Genomic DNA, 20,729 nt, shown 5'->3' on the forward strand with positions numbered 1-20,729 from the left:
TATTCCTAAGAGGCCTTGGACGCACATCTCGATGGATTTTATTTCAGATCTGCCTGTTTCTCAGAAGATGTCTGTCATCTGGGTGGTGTGTGACCGTTTTTCTAAGATGGTCCATTTGGTTCCTCTGCCCAAGTTGCCTTCTTCTTCCGAGTTGGTTCCTCTGTTTTTTCAAAATGTTGTTCGTTTGCATGGTATTCCTGTGAATATCGTTTCTGACAGAGGGACCCAATTCGTGTCTAGATTTTGGCGGGCATTCTGTGCTAGGATGGGCATAGATTTATCTTTTTCGTCCGCTTTCCATCCTCAGACGAATGGTCAGACCGAGCGGATTAATCAGACCCTGGAGACATATCTGAGGTGTTTTGTGTCTGCTGACCAGGATGATTGGGTTGCTTTTTTGCCATTGGCGGAGTTCGCTCTCAATAATCGGGCCAGCTCTGCCACTTTGGTGTCCCCGTTTTTCTGTAATTCGGGGTTTCATCCTCGATTTTCCTCTGGTCAGGTGGAATCTTCGGATTGTCCTGGAGTGGATGCTGTGGTGGAGAGATTGCATCAGATCTGGGGGCAGGTGGTGGACAATTTGAGGTTGTCCCAGGAGAAGACTCAGCTTTTTGCCAACCGCCACCGTCGTGTTGGTCCTCGGCTTTGTGTTGGGGATTTGGTGTGGTTGTCTTCTCGTTTTGTCCCTATGAGAGTCTCTTCTCCTAAGTTTAAGCCTCGGTTCATCGGCCCGTATAAGATATTGGAGATTCTTAACCCTGTTTCCTTCCGTTTGGACCTCCCTGCATCCTTTTCTATTCATAACGTTTTTCATCGGTCATTGTTGCGCAGGTATGAGGTACCGGTTGTGCCTTCCGTTGAGCCTCCTGCTCCGGTGTTGGTTGAGGGTGAGTTGGAGTACGTTGTGGAGAAAATCTTAGACTCTCGTGTTTCCAGACGGAGACTCCAGTATCTGGTCAAGTGGAAGGGATACGGCCAGGAGGATAATTCTTGGGTGAATGCATCTGATGTTCATGCCTCTGATCTGGTTCGTGCCTTTCATAGGGCCCATCCTGATCGCCCTGGTGGTTCTGGTGAGGGTTCGGTGCCCCCTCCTTGAGGGGGGGGTACTGTTGTGAATTTGGATTCTGGGCTCCCCCGGTGGCTACTGGTGGAATTGAACTGTGTCTTCATCTTCTCTGTTCACCTGTTCCCATCAGGAGGTGGGAGTCGCTATATAACCTTGCTGCTCTGTTAGTTGCTTGCCGGTCAACAATGTTATCAGAAGCCTCTCTGTGCTTGTTCCTGCTCCTAGACAACTACTAGATAAGTTGGACTCTTGTCCATGTTTGTTTTTGCATTTTTGTTCCAGTTCACAGCTGTAGTTTCGTTACTGTGTCTGGAAAGCTCTTGTGAACAGGAATTGCCACTCTGGTGTTATGAGTTAATGCCAGAGTTTTAAAGTAATTTCTGGATGGTGTTTTGATAGGGTTTTCAGCTGACCATGAAAGTGTCCTTTCTGTCTTCTGCTATGTAGTAAGTGGACCTCAAATTTGCTAAACCTATTTTCATACTACGTTTGTTATTTCTTCTTAACTCACCGCCAATACATGTGGGGGGCCTCTGTCTCCTTTCGGGGTATTTCTCTAGAGGTGAGCTAGGACTAATATTTTCCTCTGCTAGCTTTATTTAGTCCTCCGGCTGGTGCTGGGCATCTAGAATCAACGTAGGCATGCTACCCGGCCACTGCTAGTTGTGCGTTAGGTTTAGTTCATGGTCAGCTCAGTTCCCATCTTCCAAGAGCTAGTTCATATATATGCTGATGCTATGTTCTCTTGCCATTGAGATCACGACATCTACCCCTGACTCAGGGACAGTGTCAGCCAGGAAAGCCGACATCCCGTCTCAATCTAGATTCTTCCTTCCTAGAAGATGCGAGTAGTCAGATCTGATGACCTCCAGGATCTCTGATCTGGACCTTACCAGGTACCCAGTACTGTCCTTCAGACCCACCATGACCTTACTATTCTCTGACATCATACACTTCCTGTAGGGGTTGGGCAAGCGGTACTTCCTGAAATCCCTCTCAAAAACTAAGGATGTGTGTCTATCGTACTGGCATCTCTTTAGCAAGGCTTTCACTCTGGAGATGTCCTCTCGGCCACCTCCAGTTGAGACATGTTGCTCGAGTTTCCTCCTCAGGCTTTGATACAGGCATTCCCTGTTCAGGCTTCTGAGGTTAGAGAGCTGGCGGAAGAATTTTGCCACCCTGTGTTTAAACATTTCTCACCACTCCGACTTAGAGTTGCTAAGGCCCAGCAGCGATACCTGTCTTTGAAAGATATCCTCAAAAGACCGTCTTACAGCTGATTCCTCAAGGAGTGACAATTAGGCTTCCACAAGCCTCTTCCCATTTGAAGGGTTTCTGTGACATTCAATGAAAATATAATTAGACAGTGATCAGAAAACTCCACTTCCACCACAAACATAGGTGAAGAGATGGCTTCCTCCTTCAAATGAAACCTGTCTATTCTAGACCTGCACTGACTAACTCTAAAGAAAGTGAACTTCATGTGGCCAGTAGTGTTCCAAATGTGGACATCTACCAGGCAAGACTCACTGACTATATGATTCAAAGTGACGCTATCGTAAGCCAACCGGTCTCTGGAGCCTCCTCTGTCCTGGAGCCTTGAGACATTATTGAAGTCTCCTCCAAAGACCACCTGTCGACTACAAAACAGAACAGGTTTAATACTTATAAAAAGACTTTTAAGATCCCACTTAGACTGGGGACCATAGATGTTTATGAGCCGAAGCTCCTGTCCTTTCATAAGTACAACCAGGATTAAGCACCTCCACATTTCCAACTCACTAACCCGTCGGCATACTACATCTGCTGTTTTAAAAAGAACTGCCACTCTGCTATATGGCTCAGTCGCAAGAGACCAGTAGGAGGGCCCATGCGACCACTCCCTCCTTGCTTTCTGCAAGGACATGAGATCTGTCAGCCTGGTCTCCTGCAAAAATAAAATGTCAGTATCAAGGCAACCGAGAAAATCAAAGTCCGTGTACCTAGCTGCATCAGATTTTATGCTGGCGACATTAATGGTCGCCAGCATCAATAGATTGAGTGCCGCCATCATGGGTGATCAGGTGGGACAGCAAGCTTTTTCCCACTCCCCTGTGCTACATGTTCACTCTCCGCAGAAGACATCCCACACTTCAAACTCACAGACATATCCATGCCATCCATTCCCTCAGGCACACTCACAGACACATTCTTGCCCTTCTCGGGTGGCCCCGGAGTGCCCCCCCCCCACCGAGAATGCTTCCACTGCCCATAAAACTGAATTTTATTATAAATATTTAAAAAGATCACCCACCCAGTATGACTTAACAGGTTAAATACCATAAATAGATTACCAAAATTTGCCTACAAAATCCCTGCGATAGGCCTAACTGCCTAACTGATTACCTACCTCGCTGTGGAGGTTGGCACCCTAAAGAGCGATCTGGAGCCCCCACTCGCCGTAGTCTATCCCTATCTTCCCTTTCACAACCCTTGCCACAAGGTTGGAAAACAATATGCAAACAAAATAGGGATGAAGAGAGTCTTTTGGATATAAACACTTAATAGACTTAATTCAGCAGGAATATTGTATGACAAAATTAAAGATACGACAACAAAAGCATCCGTGATCAGCCATTAATACTGCTCCCACCAGAGACACTTTCCACAGTAAGGCCATGTTCACACTTTGCGAGTGACCTCTGCGGGTTCTCCCGCAGCGGATTTGATAAATCTGCAGGGCAAAACCGCTGCGGTTATCCCTGCAGATTTATCGCGGTTTGTTCCGCGGTTTCCGCTGCGGGTTTCCGCCTATACTATTGATGCTGCATATGCAGCAATATGCAGCATCAATAGTAATGTTAAAATAAAATAAAAAGTTTATATACTCACACTCTGACATCTCGATCTCCTCGGTGCTGCACCCGGCGGTCTGGTTCCAAAGATGATGTGCGAGAAGGACCCTTCGTGACGTCACGGTCATGTGACCGCGACGTCACGGTCATGTGACTGCGACATCACCGCAGGTCCTGTTCGCACAGCAACTCTGACCGGCCGGCCGCATGCAGCGCTGAGAGGTGAGTATAACATGATTTTTTATTTTAATTCTTTTTTTTACCCCAAATATGGTTCCCAGGGCCTGGAGGAGAGTCTCCTCTCCTCCACCCCGGGTACCACCCGCACATTATCCACTTACTTCCCGCAACGTGGGCGCAGCCCCTAATACATATCATGTATATGACCTTCTAGGGCTTGGTACTACTACACCTGAGGGCATCCCAGAACAATTTGCTGAGACAATGTCATACTGACAAATACCATGGTGGAAAGAGGTGAATAACAAGATAATACTGGGAATCGAACTTATCTGATCCGAATGTATCCCGACGCGTTTCCCCGCAATTTGCGGTTCATCAGGAGGTAAATAGATGCCATAGATGCTGACCAAGTCCGGATGAAAAAGATAGAAATTCACCCCACTGGCAGCTTTCCGGTAGGCCATGCCCACTCATTACCATGAGACCACACCCACTCCTTTTCCCTCTGGCCAGGGTAGCAGCTAGGGCACTGGGTGTGATGCTGGGCGGAGATACAGGCATCTCTCTGGACTGAGCCCTTTTGGTTGGGGTTAACCCTTGCGTAGCCGCAAAGCGCTGGTCATTTGTGAATTTCTCAAGAAACGGACCAGCACTTTCCCTGATGCTTTCCTGGAGGGACTCCAGCTCCATTATCTTCTCCTTCAACCTGTTTACTTCCAGGATAGTTACCTCACGGTTTTTCTTTGAGGCTCTGTTCTGGAGGATTCTTGCCTGCCGCAATTCCTCATTCATCTTCCCCAGTGACCTCTTCGTCTCCTCATAGCTTTTCAGCATCGCTACAATGCGTGAGGAAAATGTGTCCATGGACTCACCAGTAGGGTTGAGCGAAACGGGTCGGCAATTTTCAGAAGTCGCAGACTTTTGGCAAAGTCGGGTTTCATGAAACCCGACCCGACCCCTGTGTGGGGTCGGCCATGAAGTCGGCGATCTTCTGAATCTGGAATCGGAATTCCGATACCGATTCCCGATATGTTTAAGATATCGGGAATTGGTATCGGAATTCAGATTTAAGTGTAAAATAAAGAATTAAAATAAAAAATATCGCTATACTTACCATCTGATGCGCCCTGGTACTAAGCGGGAACCTTCCTTCCTTAGAATCAGCCTTCCAGGACCTTGCGGTGACGTCGCGGTGACGTCGGGGCTTGTGATTGGTCGCGCGGCCGCCCATGTGACCGCTCGCGCGACCAATCACAAGCCGCGACGTCACCGTGACGTCACCGAGGGTCCTGGAAGGGCTGATTCTTAGGAAGGAAGGCTGCCGGAAAGAAGCAGGGCGCATCCGAGGGTGAGTATATACCTAATAGGAATATACTCACCCTCGGCTTCATTCCGGCAGCCTTCCTTCCTAAGAATCAGCCCTTCCAGGACCCTCGGTGACGTCACGGTGACGTCGCGGCTTGTGATTGGTCGTGCGAGCGGTCACATGGGCGGCCGCGCGACCAATCACAAGCCGCGACGTCGCCGCGACGTCACCGCGACGTCACCGCAAGGTCCTGGAAGGCTGATTCTAAGGAAGGAAGGTTCCCGCTTAGTACCAGGTTGCATCAGATGGTAAGTATAGTGATATTTTTTATTTTAATTCTTTATTTTACACTTAAATATGGATCGCAGGGCCTGAAGGAGAGTTTCCTCTCCTTCAGACCCTGGGAACCATTGGAAACCCAATGCACTGCATTGGGTTTCGAGTTTCGGCCGACCCCGACTTTTTTATAGGATTGGCCGATTTCACTCGACCCGACTTTTGAAAAAGTCGCGTTTCGTGAAACCCGACCCGATCCTATAAATGTAAAGGTCGCTCAACCCTACTCACCAGGGTTCTTTTTTGTCCATGGAGTGCCTCCTTTCCTCAGAACACCTGGAGCAGAAACCAACCCCTTGTTGGATTGACCGGCCGATAGCCTCCCAGACCTCTGTACGCTGTCTTCTTTGGACTCCATGGTCCACCCGTCCTCACCGGGACAGGCCGGGGCCCAAGGCTCCCCTGGAGACCTGCCTCTCCCTGGGGAAAGAGAGGCTGGAAATGACAACTCCTCTGGAGCCTCGAGCAGAGCACCTTCCTCCTCACCAAACAGCTCTGCACTTGCAAACCAAATCTCCCAGACAAGCTCCTTCAGTGGATGCTGGCTGCAGACAGAACTGGGACGGACTTCTTGCTAGATGCACTGAAGCCTGCTACATACACTGCCTGCCTGCCTGCCTAGCACTGATATCTATGCAGCTGCATTAGTCCTCAGAAGGATTGTTAGTAGAGATGGATATGTGTATAATATATTTTGGTATACGTACAATAACTAAGAAACAAGCAAATCTCTCCCTAGGTCAGCAGCACCTCTCCCTACACTGCCTGATTCCAGAGAAGACTGTGACTAGCATGGCAGTGCCAGGTCTGATGATGACACTGTACGGCCAGCCAATCACTGTAATGCCACATCCAACATGGCTGTGGCATTACTGTGTGTGGTAGACAATCCCTGCATGTTTACTGTCTCTCTAAAGCATGCCAAACATGCAGGGAGGGGACCTGAGCTCCTGCTGAGCAACCCCAGAAATACTCAGCTAGCTTCGAGCATCTCGAACAGTGTGATGCTCGGGCGAGTACCGAGTAGTGGCAAGCATGCTCATCACTAATTATTATCCTACCCCATTGTAAGAAATGGTAAATCATACATAAAAGATGCAACAGATTTTCTTAAGAAACTAGAAGGGGTTGAACTGGATCAGGAAGTGATTCTGGCGTCTTTTGACGTAGTATCACTGTATACATCTATCGACCATGAACGGGGATTAAAAGCAGTGGAGAAAAAATTGGATATAGCTAAGTACACTACCGAAGGAAAAATGTTTATATTAAAACTATTGGAAATTATCCTCAAAAGAAATTAGTTTATATTTGAGTTTAAAATGCCACCCCTATTCTCATATAGAAAGAACAAAAACATTAGAGACTACCTTGTAAAATCGGATATAGGACCTTTTAAAAAAAAAGCACACAAGTAACCTTGACAGGCAAAAACAAGAAAGGTTGTTTTCCTTGTCTGGGATGTGTCAATTGTGTACACATGATAAAAGGGCCTACATTTCAGCACCCGGAAACAAAGAAAATATATGAAATTAAACAATACTTAACTTGCAACTCGGATCATGTTGTTTACCTACTAATGTGCCCTTGCAATTTATGGTACATTGGTGAAACAACGTGTGAATTTAAAGTTAGAATGAACCAACACCGGTACACCATTAGGAAAAAGAGAATGGACCTCCCAGTACCTAAACATTTTACAGAACACAACCATTCTGAAAAAGAGCTCAAGTGTAAGATCATAGATGTAGTGCCTATCCAAAGCAGAGGAGGGAATAGGGAGCAAATTTTAAAGAAAAAAGAACTTATGTGGATCTATGAACTCAATACCCTCAGACCTAAAGGGTTAAACGTAGATTTCAAGATACATGCTATTGTCTAGAAAGAATATGCGTGACTTGTTGATCAGATGATGTGAGGACGCTTTGGTACTATATTAGAGTTATTATCTATAATAGAATATATCTCTAATTTTTATATTTATATTTCCTAATTTTTTCAGATGCATTGAGGTGGAGCATGAAAGTGTGGAGGACGAATAGGACCTTATGAAATTTCCTTAAATTCTCTTTAAATAAATTAATGCATAGTAATATAAAGCATTGGTGTTTATTTATTAACTAATCCGTGAGGAGATGGATAGTGGTTTGATCAAAAAAAGAAAAAAAACAACTGTATTAGAAAAAAATAATCGTACTAAGAAACAGTGGTGCCGTCTATATGGACACAATAACATGTGCAAAAATAACCAGGACTAGGGTGTTACTACCTTTTGTGGTTATGGCTGCGGTATATTGACCGGAAAAGGTTAATTGCCGTACCCGAGTACTACATGACTCCCGGAGACAGCCTGAATAAGGTGCCGTCCGGTGCGTCAGGGTAGGAATCTATATGGTACTAATATAATGCACAAGAAGTTCTATATAATGGTATAAAAGAGAAGCCACAACAAAGATGGCGGTATAGTGATGACGAGAATGCCACACAATCTAGCTGATTGGCCGGCTATCCATCCCGTAGTGGTGACGTATTGAGACATGCGTAGTAGGCCTAACAACACGCCGAGAAACTATGATGGCGTCCTCCACACCTAGCATGCGTCCGCAGGGTAAAGTAAAGAGTTTAATACATATTGTACTGTACAACTTGAGGAAATAGGAGGAAATGTAGTATATTTTAATATATTTTAAGTAGCACAAAGATGGCTATATACTTTTTGCACGTATGCACTTTATGGAGATGTAATTTAAAAAGCACCTTATAAAGCATATATAATTAGACACAATTAAGGATGTTTAAGATATGTATAAATATGAAGCACATGGACATACCCACTGCTTGAGAAAGGCTCATTGCGAGCTGAAACCTTGCCTGAACATGTGGGTAAATTAAACCCTGTGGGTAAATTAAACACATTTCTTCACTGGAATAATGGAGTGCTGCCTCTTTTTTTAAAATTATAATTATTATCCTAGAAACACGTACTAATTAAAAGGGATGTTGACCACTTGCAATAAATATGGCAGATTATATGTGACAAACATAATTTCTGAAATAAACAGACGATAGTTATACAACTTAAAATACCTTTGTTAATATTGGTAAGTAATACTATCAGCACAAGATGTTCCCGCACATATAATGGCACTTATTTATAACATAAAAAAAACATTTTAAAAACTTATAAAAGGCCACCAAAATCAGGTGCATATAGCAAAAAGTAATCAAATATTGTGAAAAGGTAAAATGTCCGTTTTCGCACAAAAAAGAAAGAAAAAGAAATCCCAGGACAACCCACCTAATACAACATCATAAATTGCAATATATAATATTCACAGTAGTGGCTAAAAGGACTTAAAAGAGATTAAAAAAAATCTAGTGATATTATCCATAAATGTCCATTTTAGAAAACAACAAAAATTGAACAAATATATATAGAAAAATATATAACACACAAAAAAGTGCTATGTGCAAGGTGCAGATTGTTGTAAAAATAATTAAGAAAAAATACAGCTTTGGCAAAAATTAAGAGACCACCACATCAAAACCCTGTCATGGCCAGCCCAATCTCCAGATCTGAACCCCATATAAAACCTCTGGAATGTAATAAAGAGGATGATGGATAGTCACAAGCCATCAAACAAAGAAGAACTGCTTACATTTTTATGCCAGGAGCAGTGTGAAAGACTGGTGGAAAGCATGCCAAGACGCATGAAAGCTGTGATTAAAAATCATAGTTATTCCACAAAATATTGATTTCTGAACTCTTCCTGAGTTAAAACATTAGTATTGTTGCTTCTAAATGATTATGAACTTGTTTTCTTTGCATTACTTGAGGTCTGAAAGCACTGGGTTTTTTTTTCTAATTTTGACCACTTCTCCTTTTCAGAAAAAAAATACGAAATTTATTGCTTGAAAATTCGGAGACATGTTGTCAGTAGTTTATAGAATAAATGAAAAAATTAAATTTTGCTCAAAAATATACCTATAAAGAGAAAAATCAGACAAACTGAACATTTTGCAGTGGTCTCTTAATTTTTGCCGTATACACTGAAAAAAATAAAAAAATAAAAAGGTGATTAAATGAGAAGATTTAGTCGCAATATATCACTGTGATAGAATAGATGTTACAATGATCAAGATCCACAGTCCAGAGGTATTGCAATCACACAGCCGCTATAAGTTAGACCCTTACTGCTTCAGGAGTATAAAATAACACACCGTATATGCCTTTTTTTGCCACAATAGAAAAAAATGATCGCTATACAAGCTCCACCTGGGTGCTGCTTTACGAAAAAAACAATTTATGAGAAAATGTCCAGATGAAGGAAAATAACAGCGCACTCACCGGTGTTGAGCCAAAGCAATTTATTCACATGCAATCATGCGGTGCAGGGAGGGTGGTGAACACATTGCGGATGACAGCCGTTTCGTGCTATCAAGCACTTCAACAGATCCAGTGACGAATGGAGGGGAGTTGGGCTTTTTTAGCTACGGAGGCTTAAAGCCCTTCCCTCTTCCTCCTACGTCATAATGGACAAGTGGCCACTATCCGGAGAACAATAAGTGAGACAGTGAAATAACTTTTTAAAAAAAGATAAAAACAATAGCATATAGTTAACAATATCACTATAGGAGAAATGAATCACAATTATATTTGCACAGGACTTTTTTACAAAAAAACAGACATATCTATTTTTTCGTTGAACCCTATTGGTCCAGACGCATTCGCTCTTAGAATCCATTTAGCTTCGTTACGTAGCAACATACGATTTAAATTACCTCCGTCTTGTGGCAGGGAGGTTTTTTCTATTCCTGCAAAACGAAGTGTTTGGGCATCACCCCCATGCTGTTCATTTATATGTTTTATTAGGTGGGGAACCCCTTTTCCTGTACGTATTGAATTTAGGTGCTCTCTGAAGCATATGAACATTGGGCGAATTGTTTTTCCAATGTAGAAAAAACCGCAAGGACTGTATAGAATATAAACTACATGGGTTGTTCTGCATGAAATGAAATCGCGTACTACGTGTGTTATTGGGCCAATTTGTAATGAAGCACCTGTTAGATGGTAACTGCAATAATTGCAGTGCCCACATCGAAAATTACCTTTTGGAGCTGTAATTTGCAGCCAATTATTACAAGAAGAGGTCACCCGATTGCGAACTATAAGATCCCCTATATTCTTACTGCGGCGACAGGCAAATAATGGACCTCTTTCTGTCATTTCTTTTAATACGGGGTCTTGAACCGCCGGGACGCCCTATCGTGTCCGGTATAGGTTCAATAACGGAACCTTTATCAGCATATATAGACTGGCTCCTGCGCCCCCTATTATGTGACATACCGTCGTACATAAAGGACACTAAACATTTTTAAAAAACCTTAAATGGCTTTAGTTGGCAAGAGGGCTTCTCCTTGGCATCAATAGATGTGGAGAGCCTCTACACCCGTATCTCACAAGATATGGGTGTGGAGGCTATCCAAGAAATCTTAAAAAGCACCCCCACAGATGAAAATACTGTTTCTTTCATTAGTGAAAGCCTCACATTTATTTTGAAAAATAACACCTTTAAATTTGACAACATCTGGTACAGACAGGTGGAGGGTACGGCCATGGGTACACCTGTCTCGTGCACCCTGGCTAACCTCTTCCTGTCTGTATTTGAAGAAAGGTATATATACTCTTCAAAGAACCCATATCTGAAACACATAACATTTTATGTCAGATTCGTGGATGACGTGTTCGTGGTGTGGGACGGCGACCAGGTCTCTTTCACGAAGTTCGTGGAGTACCTGGGGCTGTCCAACACCATGAACATGCGGTTCACTTATCAATTTGGAGGTTCAGAGTTGACATTCTTGGACGTGAATTTAAAAATAGTTGAAGGAAATCTATACACAGAAGTACATCGTAAATCCTCTTCCAGTAATTCTTTGTTGCATTTTAATAGTGCCCACCCATCATATGTGAAAAAAGCTTTACCTTATAGCCAATTCTTGCGAGTAAAGAGAATAAATAGCAGTGTCACAGGTTTCCAGAGACAATCTCAGGAACTCTATGAGAGGTTCAGGAATAGGGGGTACCCTCAATCTGTCTTAAATCCAGCTTTGGAACAAGCAAAGGGGGATAATGTTAACAAAACGAAAAAGGGATCAAAAAAGGATAAAAAATTCATTTTTTTGTTTTAAATACGGGCCAATGGATGCACAAATCAGAACAGCAATCCGTAAAAACTGGCAAATTCTTGGTCAAGACCCCGTATTAAAAGAAATGACAGAAAGAGGTCCCTTATTTGCCTGTCGCCGCAGTAAGAATATAGGGGATCTTATAGTTCGCAATCGGGTGACCTCTTCTCGTAATAATTGGCTGCAAACTACAGCTCCAAAAGGTAATTTTCGATGTGGGCACTGCAATTATTGCAGTTACCATCTAACAGGTGCTTCATTAAAAATTGGCCCAATAACACACGTAGTACGCGATTTCATTTCATGCAGAACAACCTATGTAGTTTATATTCTATACTGTCCTTGCGGTTTTTTCTACATTGGAAAAACAATTCGCCCAATGTTCATACGCTTCAGAGAGCACCTAAATTCAATACGTACAGGAAAAGGGGTTCCCCGCCTAATAAAACATATAAATGAACAGCATGGGGGTGATGCCCAAACACTTCGTTTTGCAGGAATAGAAAAAACCTCCCTGCCACAAGACGGAGGTAATTTAAATCGTATGTTGCTACGTAACGAAGCTAAATGGATTCTAAGAGCGAATGCGTCTGGACCAATAGGGTTCAACGAAAAAATAGATATGTCTGTTTTTTTGTAAAAAAAAAGTCCTGTGCAAATATAATTGTGATTCATTTCTCCTATAGTGATATTGTTAACTATATGCTATTGTTTTTATCTTTTTAAAAAAAGTTATTTCACTGTCTCACTTATTGTTCTCCGGATAGTGGCCACTTGTCCATTATGACGTAGGAGGAAGAGGGAAGGGCTTTAAGCCTCCGTAGCTAAAAAAGCCCAACTCCCCTCCATTCATCACTGGATCTGTTGAAGTGCTTGATAGCACGAAACGGCTGTCATCCGCAATGTGTTCACCACCCTCCCTGCACCGCATGATTGCATGTGAATAAATCGCTTTGGCTCAACACCGGTGAGTGCGCTGTTATTTTCCTTCATCTGGACATTTTACAATGATCAAGTTGATACCGAGATAATATAATCAAATTTTAGTGCACTCAGAGTTGCTGCTGATAAATCAATTGTACTATAATGGTGAAATTAATGTTGAAAATGTTTTTTATAGTATAAAAATAATATGGTAAAAGATACAGCAAATCTAAGAACTACTGCAACTGAAAAGAGATATGTCTCATTGGTCCCTGTGCTGCCCTAATTTGTTTAAGCAGAGTTCCATTAGACAGAGATGGATTAACTGATATGTGGTGGTCACAAGTGTGGTCCACGCCCCAACGCGTGTTTCGAAGGTTGTTCATTCATCATTATTATCCTAGACAAAGTCCTAACAAAAGCACTAGTGGAAACTTGATCATTTACCAACCTTTGGCCGAATTTTGCCAATTTTTAGGAAAAATGCTCGGGAATCTGAACATGAACCCGAATGTACAACGTTTGCGCCAAATTTGAGCTTGGCGCACATTTTCCGATCTCTACTTTGAGGACTGCAGTGCTCACTGACACACGGGGAACTTCTGAAACCAATTACATAAACATAAACACAGCCTTAGACAAAATACTGCCAATCCGAGATGACCAGAGCAATAAAATCAGGCAAAGACTGTCCCAGCTCTGCACTATGTGAGCAGTTAGTAGACAGGCAGATAATACAGATAATACTTAATTATCTTATTACTGTATTATTCAACTCTCATACCAAAGTATAATCACAAAACTCACTGGTGATGTTATTAAAAATATTGAAGCCCTGAGTTTGTCCTTGTGGGCTGGAGCACTCTTTGGAAGGATTCAAAGAGTCCCTAAGTGCAAAGGTTAATAAAAATAATCCAGGCACTTACTCGTCTAACAAAAAAAAATTACCTGACTGTTTGCCGACAATTTGTGGGACATCACTCGCTCTCGATACATGTGCCTTGGATGCTTTTGTAATGGGTTACTCTGTGTCGCACACGAACTCATCCACTTACCTATCACAATAGGCCAACAATTAGCTAAGCTTACCAGTTCTCACATCCACAGCCACCATTTTCCCTGCCACCACTCACCTTTTTGATGGGACAGCAAGATGTCTACACTGGGTCACACACTACCACCCAGCATTCCCGAGAACCTGCTTTTTTGCACCCTGGCATATACAGGGTAACACAATCAGGCTATTCTCGCCTCTTCAGGATCTGTAGGTACATTTAGAGCAGTAAAAATTTGATTTAATATGCAAAAAAGAGTAAAAAACTTAAAAAAAAGTTCTAAAAGATTGAACAATACAAAGACAAACATAAAGACAAAAACAACATAAAAAAGGGATAAAGTATATCTTATGAATTGGATCTGGGGGAACTTTTGATTAAGAATACATATCCAGGTGAAGTGTCACTGGATGCGCTGCTGATTAATTTGATGAACAGATTATATCCTTAAAAACTTTATGTGACCAGGTTTACAAAATAAAGTTTTCAAGGATATCATCTGTTCATCAAATTTATCAGCAGTGCATCCACTGACACTTCACCCGGGTATGTATTCTCCCTAAGTCGTTTGGACGTGTGGCATGCAGGTGTGAGCAGGTTGCGGGATGCAGTAACGGACTGGAGGCAGAGCAAGGGTTAACGTGGGATTTATTTAACAGTGGATACTCCACACAGGGAGAAAAGAGGTTAAACTGGTTTGAGCAGTAAATGTTAACTAGGAATAAAACAGGTGCGGGCAATTTAAATTCAGTAATGTTGCACTTATCAGTACGGCGACGTCAGAATCTGGAATCCTGTATTCAAGCGGTAGCACCAAGGATTTGGCGCATAAGGGGTTCGACATAGTCCTGAGGAAGATGGCGTTGCGGTTCCTGGTGGTGGCGGTGAATACTGGTCGTCCTGACGGGGGTCCTGGCGGCGGCAGTGAATCCTGGTCATCCTGACATGTGTCCTGGGTCCAGAAGACGGAGTAGAGGTACCATTACAGTCTCTAACACTGCCAGAGTAGGATGTAACTCAGCAGATGAAAGCGGGTATATCAGGATACAGTTCACAGCGGGTCACCCGGTGCTCTTGTCTCAGCACGCGCGCGCGTCTAAGTCCTGACAGGGGACTTTGTCACTCACAGTCTCCGCTGTCATCGTATACTTCGCTAGTCTCTGTCGGCAGTCTCTGGTTGAGGATCTGGGGCCCTTTAGGCTTGGGCCTGCTGTGTCCCATTCCACACTGGTCGGAGCCCTGACTATGTCCTCCTGCGTGCTGCATGTTCCTGCCAAGTTTGCCCTGCTTCCCGTGCGCTGCAGCTTCTTAAGAATAGCCGCGCCCCCTAACATTGCAAAGGTCAGTCCGGGGTATTAAGCTTTCCCCCATTCAACTTGGCTGACAGCCCCAACAGTTCCAATTCCACAATGGAAAAGGTACACCTGGTCCGCTTCTTCCTCTTACATTCCTCCTCTCTTTGTGCTCGCCATTCCACGGGTGAGAGTTCTAGTAGGATGCGTTGACATTCTCCTATTCCTTGGATGATTTGTTGCCAAACAAAATGGTCTTGCTCATATTGGTTAGGAGCTTTTCCTGCAGTCGAATGTTCAGAACATTGTAAACTAGTAGTAGCCATTGAATCAAGTTGAGTGGTTGAGTCTAGTTGGACTGATGAGGACAGGGACGCACCCGGCTCTGATAAAACAGCCATTTCAGGAATCTCAGAAGCCTTAGGTATCTGTTCTTCTTCTGGACCTACTTGGGATGGTTCAAGACATTCTTCCTCTTCACAATCATAAGTGACTGAAGGAAGATCCTCAGGAGTACTGGGTTTCTTTTCTTGCAGGGTCTCTTGACACGCAGGGACGTAGCCTGTTTCAGTGCACGACACGAGTAGAGGCATTTTCTTCTCCTTCAGGTTGAACTTCATAGACGGGTCCTTCAGAGCTGACTCGTCACTTCACACAATACGGTGTTTTCTCCTATCGGTTCTCTAGTTTGTCTCTAGGATGTTTGTCTTGAACTAACACCCAATCACCGGCCTGCAGAACTGTCCCTCACAGAGGAACTATCTTAGGATGTTCCAGCTCTTGGAACCTGGTCTGTACCAGACGATGTAATGTCTGCAGCCGATGACAATGTACCCAGATGGACACCTCTGTCCTCCTCTGGGTCCAGTTCCAGCTCTGTAATCTCTTTTCCCAGTCTGCCGAAGAGTAGGGTGTAGGGAGTGCACCCTATGGTGCGATTTTCTCGGCTGCTATAGACCCACACCAACTCTGCTATGAATTCTGGCCACCGCACTTTGCGGTCCTCCTCTAGGGTTCTCAACATCTGAATGAGAGTCCGATTGAACCACTCGCATGCTCCATTACCTTGAGGATGGTAGGGTGTCATCCGAGACTTTCCAACTTGGTATAAGCGATGGAGTTCCTCCATTACTCATCCCAGAAAACAGGCACCCTGGTCCGAGTGGATTCTCTTTGGACATCCGTACACTTGGATGAAGTTCTTGCAGATGGCATGTGCTGTGGATTCCGCTGTTTGGTCCCTAGTGGGGGTCAAGACGGCAAATTTAGTGAAATGATCTATCATCACTAGTGTTGAGCATTCCGATACCGCAAGTATCGGGTATCGGCCGATACTTGCGGGTATCGGAATTCCGATACCGAGATCCGATACTTTTGTGGTATCGGGTATTGGTATCGAAACAACATTAATGTGTAAAATAAAGAATTAAAATAAAAAATATTGCTATACTCACCTCTCCGACGCAGCCTGGACCTCACCGAGGGAACCGGCAGCGTTGTTTGCTTAAAATGCGCGCTTTTACTTCCTTCCGTGACGTCACGGCTTGTGATTGGTCGCGTGCCGCCCATGTGGCCGCGACGCGACCAATCACAGCAAGCCGTGACGTAATTTTCAGGTCCTCAATGCCTAATTCTAGGCATTCATGATTTTAAAATTATGTTCCGGCATTGGTCGCGTCGCGGTCACATGGGCGACGCGACCAATCACAAGCCGTGACGTCACGGGAGGCAGGAGACGCGCGCATTTTTAAAATTACGTCACGGCTTGTGATTGGTTGCGTGCCGCCCATGTGACCGCGACGCGACCAATCACAGCAAGCCGTGACGTAATTTCAGGTCCTGATGCCTATTTCTGCAAGCCATGACGTAATTTTAAAAATGCGCGCGTCTCCTGCCTCCCGTGACGTCACGGCTTGTGATTGGTCGCGTCGCCCATGTGACCGCGACGCGACCAATCACAAGCCGGAACGTAATTTTAAAATCATGAATGCCTAGAATTAGGCATTGAGGACCTGAAAATTACGTCACGGCTTGCTGTGATTGGTCGCGTTGCAGCCACATGGGCGGCACGCGACCAATCACAAGCCGTGACGTCACGGAAGGAAGTAAAAGCGCGCATTTTAAGCAAACAACGCTGCCGGTTCCCTCGGTGAGGTCCAGGCTGCGTCGGAGAGGTGAGTATAGCAATATTTTTTATTTTAATTCTTTATTTTACACATTAATATGGATCCCAGGGCCTGAAGGAGAGTTTCCTCTCCTTCAGACCCTGGGAACCATCAGGAATACCGTCCGATACTTGAGTCCCAGTTGACTTGTATTGGTATCGGGTATCGGTATCGGATTAGATCCGATACTTTGCCGGTATCGGCCGATACTTTCCGATACCGATACTTTCAAGTATCGGACGGTATCGCTCAACACTAATCATCACCAAGCAATGTTCATACCCTTGATGAGCAGGGCCTATGGTCAAATAGCCAATCATCAACACTTCCAAAGGTGCCAAAGTCATGATTGTCTGTGTAGGTTTTGCCAACTCACAGCTCCTACAGAGCTGGCACACTTCTTCTACTACTGACTTCAGTATGGGATGGTAGACTAGCTTCTGTAGCCACTGGGTCTTTTCCTGCCAAATTGAGCTCCTCTCTCATTTGCCTCCATGGCCACTTTGTGCAACAGCATCTCGGAAATCACCACCTGCCAAGTGACGGACTGTGCCTGTTGTAATCGGATCTTCTGATATAACAGTCCTTTCTTCAATTGCATTGTCTCCCACTGCTGAAGAATTTGTAATGACCTGGGAGACAAGGCCTCCCTCTCACTTAAGCGGGACAGTTGTTTAAGTGCCACCCACTGTCATATTTGTGCAAGCTCTCCGTCTTCGTGTTTGATCCGTACCCACTCATCACGAGGCTGCCCTAATATATTTTCCTGGGGCATTGCTTGTACCTGTTCCTGCATGGCTGCCAACGTCCTGGCAGAATCTCAAAACTCAGGAACTTCTTCAGCCTCTAACTCCTCATCCCTGTTGAGACTAGGCTTCTCATGTGTCACTCTAGAGAGTGCATCTGCATGAGTGTTTTCGGCCCCCCTTCTGTAGGCGATTTTATACCAAAATTTGGCCATTCGCGCCACCCAGTGCTGTTCAAAAGTAAACAACTTTGCGTTCTCCAAGTGAACCAGAGGGTTGTTATTATTATTATTATTATTATTATTATTATTATTTATTTATATAGCACCATTAATTCCATGGTGCTGTACATGAGAAAGGGGTTACATACAGGGTTATAAATATCATTTACAGTAAACAAGTTTACAGTGACAGACTGGTACAAAGGGGAGAGGACCCTGTCCTTGCGGACTTACATTCTATGGGATAGTGGGGAAGAGACAGAAGGTCAGAGGTGCAGCAGCTCTGGTGATGGAGAGGCGGCTGCTCTGGCGATGGCGAGGCGGCAGAATGGTTATTGCAGTGCACACTAGGACTTCCGACTCAGACAAGTATTCCGAGAACTTCTCTGTCATGGCCCATACTAATACCAATAGCTCCAACTTAAACGAACTGTAGTTGTCCGGGTTTCGTTCGAAGTCGTGGAGGGAACAACCCGAGTAGGCAATCACCCGCTCTTTTCCATCTTGAATCTGGGACAATACAGCTCTGAGTCCATGCAAGCTCTCATCAGTATGTAGAATGAAAGGTTGAGAGAAGTCAGCGTAAGCTAGGACGGGTGCTTCTGTCAAGGCCACCGTCAAGGCCTTGAAATGCTTTCTCCTGACGCTCTCCCCACCGAATCATCTTGTTTTTTGCTTCAGAGGGCACCCCTTTCAGTAGCTCTAACAACGGATTCATGATATGAGTGAAGTTTTTTACGAACCGCCTGTAGTATCTGGTCAATCCCAAAAAGGCCCAAACATCCTTCACGGTCTTCGGAGTGCACTTACACTGAGTGCAAAGGTCAGTCCGGGGTATTAAGCTTTCCCCCGTGCAACTTGGGTGACTGCCCCGACAGTTCCGGTTCCACAACAGAAAAGGTATGCCTGGTCCGGTTCTTCCCCTTACACAGCAGCTGATACATGTGGTTTTTACATGTTGCTTAGGTGCAACTGTACCAGGTGAGCAGATCCCTTCATCCTTTCTACATTTATGTGATTAAGAATAACACTGCTAAGTTAGGGACAGATCTGCAATACTAGTTGCTCCTCCATGGGCCTCCCAATAAAATTTGTTAGACGAAATATTATAAAAGGTCTACCAGACCTCTCACCTCTCCCTCAGCTGAGGTAAGTGGAGAATGGCTCATTGGATGCCATTAACCCTCAGTTTTTTATCTAATTTCTACTCTGAGCCATATTTTCCCTCAGGAACATCTTGGAGAATCAATATGGCTGACTTTTTACCAAACATCCTATAAGTAGTCTATAAACACCAAACATGAGTATGAGATATTAATAATTTGGGGAGATATTGCACTCCTGTTGGCTGTCAGCTACCAAAACAGCATGCAGCCTGTAAGCGCATGTTCACACTAGCCTGCATGCACAACAATTTATATCCCAGTTCATACTTTTGGGTTTTTTTCTGTCTGTTTGCATCATGTACATATAAAGGTGTGGCCTGCCTTTCCTTTGAGCTGGGCATTATTTAGGTGGGCTCCCTCTGCTGTGTTTCTACTACTTAGGCTCAGTCCTTCTCAGCCCTTTCCGACATGCTTGTAACTTGACAAACAGTAAGGATTTTAATATTAGAGTTAGAACAGTCCAAATTACCGTCACCGTGATGAGGCGGGATGACTTTCGTTTTTTTTTTTAGAAAAAAAACATGTTAACTAAATATCGTATATTATTTTCATGCACTATGCTATTTATTTATTTACTGAAGGGTATTTAATCATTATGTTCCTGTCCTTGCTTTTTTTTGTTCAGTGGCTAGTGTGAACATGCGCTTACACGCTGCATGCACACCAATTTATATCCCAGGTCATACCTTTGTTTTTTTTTCTGTCCATTTGCATCATGATACTGAAACAGTCAGACAAAATAGGAGCAAATAAAAGAAGTTAAAGGAAGGTATTTTTTAAAACAAAAATTGGAGTATTTCCCATGTTTAAAGTTTCTTAAAGTTCTGCCTGAGCTGTGAAGAGGCATTACTTTTAAGGGAAAATACAATGTTCCATGTGGCAGCTCAAGTTTCCCCAAAAAAATACTCTTAAAAGAATTACAAACTCTGCAATCCAGGATCCAAACAAGTGAAAATGCCATTAGCTTTTCTTGTTAGGAACTGTGAAAATATTCTTCTTTGTCATATAATTAATTAATATAAGTAATTAATATAATATAATTATTTTTTGTGGTAGTTATTTTACTATTTATTATTATGCCTTCTCCATTGCGTCTTTTGCCTTTGTTGGGTTAAGACTGAACATTCATAACGCAAATCTGCTCAATAGTTTGTTACACTGGGAGTTCGATGACTGATGTCAGAATAACAAATACAGAAGAAAAAAAACTGGGTGGAACCAGCATAAAAATTAGTCCAATGTA

This window comes from Ranitomeya variabilis, chromosome 5 (assembly GCF_051348905.1).
Source record: "Ranitomeya variabilis isolate aRanVar5 chromosome 5, aRanVar5.hap1, whole genome shotgun sequence".
NCBI classification, from domain to species: Eukaryota; Metazoa; Chordata; class Amphibia; order Anura; family Dendrobatidae; genus Ranitomeya; species Ranitomeya variabilis.